We start from the raw sequence: 7,848 nt of genomic DNA on the forward strand, positions 1-7,848 counted from the left end.
TGATATAGTGCTAATCACCTCATCTGACACACTTCAGGCTTCAGTCATGTCAAAATTGAGCTCCGAATTTGCAATGAAAGATTTGGGTCCTCTACACTATTTTTTGGGCATATTAGTAACTCACTCTCCTGGCTCTCTATTTCTATCTCAGCGGAAGTATGCTTCTGAAATAATTGCAAAAGCCGGACTCAGCTCGTGCAATTCGGCTACCACTCTAGTTGACATCAAACAAAAGCTCAGTATCACTTCTGGTTCTGATTATCATGACCCCACTGAATTGTTTTAGGTCATAAGATATCTGAAAAAGGTTTAGAAGTGGACAGAGCAAAGACTTCAGTTATAGAAAAATTACCCCCACCATCCACTGTTAAGGGAGTAAGATCATTTTTAGGTCATGTAGGTTTTTACAGAAGGTTTATAAAGAACTTTTCTGTAATCTCCAAACCACTTACTAATTTGCTTATGAAGGATTCCACTTTTGATTTTAATAAGGATTGTTTACAAGCTTTCAATACTTTGAAAACAGCTTTAGTCAGTACACCTATAATATCGAAACCCGATTGGAATCTACCTTTCGAAATTATGTGTGATGCAAGTGACTTAGCTGTAGGATGTGTATTAGGTCAAAGGAAGGATAAGAAACTCCATGTTATATATTATACGAGTCACACATTGTCCGGTGCACAGTTAAATTACACCACAACTGAAAAGGAAATGTTAGCAGTAGTTTTTGCATGTGATAAGTTCAGATCTTATTTGTTAGGATCTAAAGTCATCATCTATACAGATCATGCAACTTTACGATATTTATTTGCTAAGAAAGATGCAAAACCGCGTCTTATTAGATGGGTTTTATTATTGCAAGAATTTGACATTGAGATTAAAGACAAAAAGGGAGTTGAAAACCTGGTCGCCGATCATCTATCAAGACTTGAGGATGAAAACGGTCCCATCGGTGAAACATCAGGCATTTGAGATGATTTCTCCGATGAACATCTCATGTAAGTACAAAGTGTCATAGCTCCATGGTATGCGGATATAGCCAATTACTTAGCTGCACATGTTGTGCCAGATGGATTGAATTCTCAGCAAAAGAAGCAATTCTTTTCAGAAGTTAAGAAATATTTTTGGGAAGATCCATTTCTGTTCAAAACATACGGCGATGGAATACTTAGGAGATGTGTTAGTGAGTTTGAATATGACTCTATAATGTTGGAATGTCATGCTAGCGCTTACGGAGGTCATAATAGCATAAGCAAAACAGCAGCTAGAATACTTGAATGCGGATTCTTTTGGCCTACTCTGTTTAAAGATGTCCGTTCATTTATTGTCCGCTGTGATAAATGTCAAAGAACCGGGAATATAGGAAGGAAAGATGAGATGCCTCTTACGAACATATTGGAAGTTGAAATCTTCGACGTACGGGGGATCGATTTCATGGGTCCTTTTTCTACTTCTTTTGGCAAAAATTACATATTAGTAGCCGTAGATTATGTTTCAAAGTGGGTTGAAGCAATTGCAACCCCGACAAATGATTCTAAAGTAGTTGTTAAGTTTTTAAATTCCATATTCTGTCGATTTGGAGTTCCTAGAGTTATGGTAAGCGACGGTGGTACTCATTTCGTAAATAGAAGTTTTGAGTCACTTATGAAAAAATACGGAGTACACCACCGTATCTCTACACCATACCATCCTCAAACGAATGGTCAAGCAGAAATTTCAAATAGAGAACTCAAATGGATACTTGAGAAAACAGTTTCGTCTTCTAAAAGAGACTGGGCACATAAACTTAATGATGCATTATGGGCATACCGTACTGCGTTTAAAACACCTATCGGAATGACACCTTATAGATTAGTCTATGGTAAAGCTTGTCATTTGCCGGTTGAATTAGAACATAAAGCATATTGGGCTATAAAAACCCTTAATTATGATTTGCGAAGCGCAGGGAAAAAGCGTTTGTTCGACTTAAACGAGTTGGATGAATTACGCTATTTGTCCTACGAAAATGCAAGAATTTATAAGGAAAATGTTAAAAAGTGGCATGATGCCAAAATCAAAATAAAAAACTTTAATGTTGGGGATAAAGTCTTACTTTTTAATTCGAGATTAAAGTTATTTCCAGGTAAGCTAAAATCTAGATGGACTGGACCATTTTTGGTTGTTAAAATATTTGATTACGGAACTTTGGAGCTAGAAAAATCCAATGGCGATCGATTTAAGGTTAATGGTAACCGTTGCAAGATTTATTTCGACGGAGCTCCAATTCAAGCAATTGAATCCGTGGATAAATTCTATGAAAATTAATTTATTTAGTTTTCATGTTTTTAATTTATAGTTTTTCTTATTTTATGTTCATAATTCTTATTCTTTTCTTTTTAATTTATTTTTATTTATTTTTTTACTTTTATTTTAATTTTATTTTATTTTTTATTATTTTTATTTTGTGTACAAATAAGTTTTGTCAACATTAAAATTTTAATTTAGTCATGTTTTGAAAATGATTTCATTAAGTGTTAAGTGTTATTGAGAAATTAAATATGTAGAAATCTCAGTTGAGATTTTCCATGTTCCAGGATTTGGAAATCTCACTTGAGATTCCGAAAATCTCAGTTGAGATTTTCTGTCTTTTGCAATTGAAATAACTGTAAGGGATTACAGTCTTCTTTCTTTAAAATTTCTGTCAGTTGAATCAAAGAGGTATCACTTTGACATCTTTTTCTTTTTAACAGACACAACCTTTCACTTACAGGTCTTATATATTCCTGTAGGATCAGACTTCTTCCATTTCATTTCATCTTTCTGAATTTCTTTCTCAAATTCTCAAATCCTACAGACTTCATTTTCTTCTCTCTCACAGACATGACTAAGTCTTTGAAAAATGTTCAAAAACACACTTCTGCTGAAAGCAGGAAAGTTGATATCTCTGATCGTTATGGTGCATGGTTTCCAATTTATAACCATGACGAAGGGAAACGCTTTCTGCAATTCAGATATGCTCAATTATTTGGCATGATGTATATGGACGAGTTTCTGAATGAGGAACTCGGGATAAGTGAAGACATTGATCGCTATCTTACTAATTTGGGTTGGACCAAATTTGCTTCTATGAAATTTCCTATAATTGGAAATTGGGTTCTGGAATTTTTATCCACTGTTCGATTCGTCAATAAGAGACGTGTTCGTCTCAGTTTTCGTTGTGAGGGGCAGGTCTTCACTTTTGGATATCCAGAACTACATAATTGGTTTGGATTTCCACCACGAGACACAACTCAACACCATCCTGGAAGGGATATGACTTCTAGAGATATATGGAGGATGTTAACAGGATTTTGGCGATTCAATCCACGTCTTGCCTTCAACAAATCCATCAATTCTAATTCTATGCTGTATCTACATAAATTCCTCTGTCACAGCCTTTTTGGTCGAGTCAGTAGCAATGTTGTGAAAGATACTGATCTCTATGTGTTGGGCGACATTTTCCAAGGTAACTCAGTGAACTCCTCGAAGATTCTAATGGAGGGGTTAGTTTCCGCTTCCCGTTCGAAGAACCAAAAGATTGGGTTCGCCAACATCATTTGTGGAATCATACTAGGAGCCAAGGGAACCATTCCTGTCCTTTGGACTGATACAGAACCGTTCCCTATTCTAGACTACGAGTTCTTGGAGAACGAGGGGCTTGTAAAACGAGTTTTTCGTTCTGGTCCAACATTCCTTTCTCCACCAGAGAGGCAAGTCTTCATTCAAACGAAGATTAATAGGGCCAATGCACGTCGTCTGTCATCTACTTAGGGATATAATATGAGTTTCTGTTTTGTTTTCTTATATATATGAGTGTTTATATTTTGTATTTTTAGGAGTAAGATGTTTTTATGTAATATATTAAGGTATTGTTTATATTTTAGACAATAATAAATCAAAGTGCATTAATTCCTTAGTTTATTTCTTTTATTTAAGGAACAACCCTTGGTTTTCCTTCAATTTAATGTTTCAGTTTTATTTATCTCAGTTTCAGGGATTAATATTCGCATTAATGTCACTTAATTATAGGAGGAATTGGTTTAGAAGTGTTAAAATCATCAAAAACAGTCCCAATTTTACCCAGAATTTCCAAAATCTCAGTTGAGACGGCAAGAGGACCATTTTCAGCAAAAATTTCGACCCCCTACCTACTTGCTGTCGCGACTGAGATTTTAACAAATCTCTCAGTCGCGACTTGCGACTTCCAGTCACGGGATTTGGGCGAAATTTTGCCTCTTTTCCTATTCCTACTCTAATTACTTACCTATTCATCTATCCTAATCAATACCTATTACTTACACCTATTTAAATCACCTCTTTTTACACCAATCAATCATCTTTTCTCTTCCCAATACCAAGATTCACTCATCTTCCCCATAAATCCTTACCCTATTCATCTTCTTCTTCCCTAAATCACCACCATTATCTTTTACTCTTCCTTTCATCCTTTCATATTTTCTTCATCTCTTTCACCCAAATTTCACAAACAAAATGCCTAGACAAAAGACCGTTGCTAACAAAACTAAGGCCACCGAATTCAATCGATTACGGGTTCAATATGGGGCACCGTTCGACATTGCGACGGAAGCCGAAGGACGCAAATATCACCGATTTTCTAATAGCCAAATAGAGTTCATCGACATGCTTTTTCTTGACACCGACACGGTAAACACACTTTCTTTTACTGAGCGTATTGATGAATTTCTTTCCGTTCTTGGTTGGAAACGATTTTCTAGTATGTGTTTTCCTAGTCTTAAATCGCATATTATTGAGTTTTTGGTTACTCTAACCTATGACAAGAAGAAAGGAGTTATCTCTTTTCGGAATGATGGAGTTCGTTATGACGTTGGGTATGCGGCCATGAACCGTTGGTTTGGCTTTTCTACTCGGAATTTTTATTCCAAACCAAAGCCTTTTAATTCACACACGGTTTGGCAATCTTTAACTGGTTTAGATGTTTTTAAGCCAAAGAATACATCTAGTAAGCTACTTAAGGATGATTGTATCTTCTTCTTTCACAAGTTTTTATCATTTTCCTTATTTGGTCGGGTTGAAAGTTCAAAAGTGCAAGTTCGTGATTTGTTTGTGTTGGATAGTATTTTTAAGGGTTTGACCATTGATAGTATCGAGATGATATTTACTAATTTAGTTCGAGCTTCCAAGTCCCGCAATAAGCAAGTGCCTATGGGTAATTTAATTATCGGCATTGTTTTGGGTGCTCGGGGTGAATTAGTGGATTATCAAAATATGCCTCATGTTGGTTTACCTTCTTTGGACCTCACGGCACTTCAACGGGCCAATTTATTGAAGAAAATGGGACCGCCCGCCTTTATCTCTTATGAAGCTCGTACAAGACGTGTTTTTGCTACCATGGGTAGTGAAGCCTCGAGTTCTCAAGGTTTGGGTGCCCAAGATGATGAAGAGGAAGATGAAGAGGAATTTGATGAAGAAGAGGAGGAGGAGGAGCATGTTGATGTTAATGCCACCGAGCAAGCAAATGTGGAACCGAATGTTGATGAACAAGTTGGATGGCAACGTGTTTTGACACAAATGAACGAGCATAACCGTCACATGAATTTACGGTTAGATGAAGTCGTTGCCAATAATACCGAAATGAGTTCGAGGATAAATACGGTGGATGCCAATATCACTACATTGAGACGTGAGCACAAATCTACTCGTCGCCGGTTGCTATCTTTCTTCCGACGCCAAGGAGTTGAGACTACGCCTTCTCCACCACCTTCACCTTGATAGGTTTTATCCTTTCCATCTTTAACCCATTTTCGTTATTATTATTATGTCTTGTTAAATTTGGTACAATATTTTTAATTATATTGGGTACAATTTTCCTTATTATTGTGTTTGAATGTTATCGTACTATATTTTTCATTTCTAATTCGTATGGTTTATTTCGTACTATTTTTCGTGTTTTATCGCTTTTTGCACCAATGAGGACATGGTCCAAATTAAGTGTGGAAGGAGATATTTCATATTCATTTTTAATTTTAAGTACGAATGAATGCCACGAATGAGAATGAATGCTATTTATTTAAAGCATAAATTCATATTGTTATTCAAGTTTAAGTAAAATATAATGCAACATTTTTGCTTATAAAGTACAACACTTTTCAAAAAAAAAAATAGCAATTTTTCATAAACATAAATTTTTGTTAAAGTATATATTTCATATGTTTTCAAACAAGTCAACTTTCAAAATTATGTTACGCATATTTTAAGGTTATCTTTATTGATAGAAATAATATTTCTATACGGGGCATATTTTACAAATATTTTTACAAATCTCCGATACGATTTTAACAAAAACGTCTCGAGTAAATGTATATAAGTAAAATTTCTTTAGTTTCAAATCTCTACTTTATATCATGAATTCATGATAAATATAAATCTTATTTTCAATTTTCAATTAGGTTTATAGGCATAAATCAAACTAACAACTTTAGCTTCTTAGCTCGATATGATTTTTCGTCTTACATTAAAAACCAATTGAAGTTTTTAAGGAAACTTTAGCCATAATACATGTTGAATTTCAAGTCAATATAGGATGAATGTGCTATTTCTCTTTTCCCAATTTATAATTTTCATTTTTATAATCAAGTAGTCGTATTCTTAACTTTTGGCCACGATTGAGACCACCCTTATCACAATCGAGGTATGAAAGGGAAGAACATTAAGTACCGTTTACTTTTGGCCACGATTGCGACCACCCTTATCACGGTCGAGGTATGAAAGGAACGTTAAGAAATTAAAGCAAAATTAAACGTGTTTAAAGTTTTAAGTAACGATTGCGTCCACCCATGGCATGGTCGGTACCTCTTGAACGAACACGAAAGCAAATTAATTCATATAAAGTCACGGATGAGACCACCCTTATCACGGGCGTGACTAAGCAAATATATTAAACCTAAAGTCCTTAATAAATCTATATTTGTAATAGTTTAGGTTTGGGAAAGGAAATTTTGTGCTTAGAAATGCCTTGACACGAAGGATTCAAAAACATGCGTGCTTACACCGTCCCGAATACTTCAATATAAAAATTGAGATACAAGACGAATAATATATCTCTTTTACACTAGCTAGTTTGATATTTTGCGTATAAATTTACCATGAAAAGTTTATCTTTCGGTTTAACTAATTCAAAGAGGAATATATGGATATATGTTCTATTTATAAAGAGATTGAGTAAAGGATAAATTCAGTGAAATTTTGCTCGGGACTAGCAAAAGCTTAAGTGTGGGAGTTTGTTAAGCCCAAAATATACCTAAAATATCATACATAAATACGTTAAATTTACATTGAAATCTTGCTAATTATATTCATTTGGAATACTTTTACGTCTTTATTTACTTCTTTGATGCAAGGCACTTAATTATTTGGTTAAATCCAAATAGGAGCTAAAACGGAGCTAAAACGGAGCTAAAATGGAGGAAAAACCTAAAAAACATACCGAGAATACGTATCAGTCAGAAGAACGCTCAAGGAGGTCGAGAAGCAGTCGAGAGATGGGGAGATAACTCTCTGTCGCGACTGAGATTTTCATAATCTCAGTCGCGACTTACGAAAGGCGTCACGGAAGAAGAACGAAATCTTCAACTCACCCTTATACCCCCTGTCACGACTAAGATTTTCAGAATCTCAATCGCGACAGTGAAGTATTCTGCACATAATTCACATGTTTTAATCCGAGAAACGCGTCTGTTCGTTTGGATAAAAGCGACCCTTCACCAACGGACACGACCCATCATTTGCAACCCTTCAACAACTATAAATAAGTGATCCATTTCAGAAATTGAGAGGTTGGTTAAGTTA

Source organism: Euphorbia lathyris, chromosome 3 (genome assembly GCF_963576675.1).
Source record: "Euphorbia lathyris chromosome 3, ddEupLath1.1, whole genome shotgun sequence".
NCBI classification, from domain to species: Eukaryota; Viridiplantae; Streptophyta; class Magnoliopsida; order Malpighiales; family Euphorbiaceae; genus Euphorbia; species Euphorbia lathyris.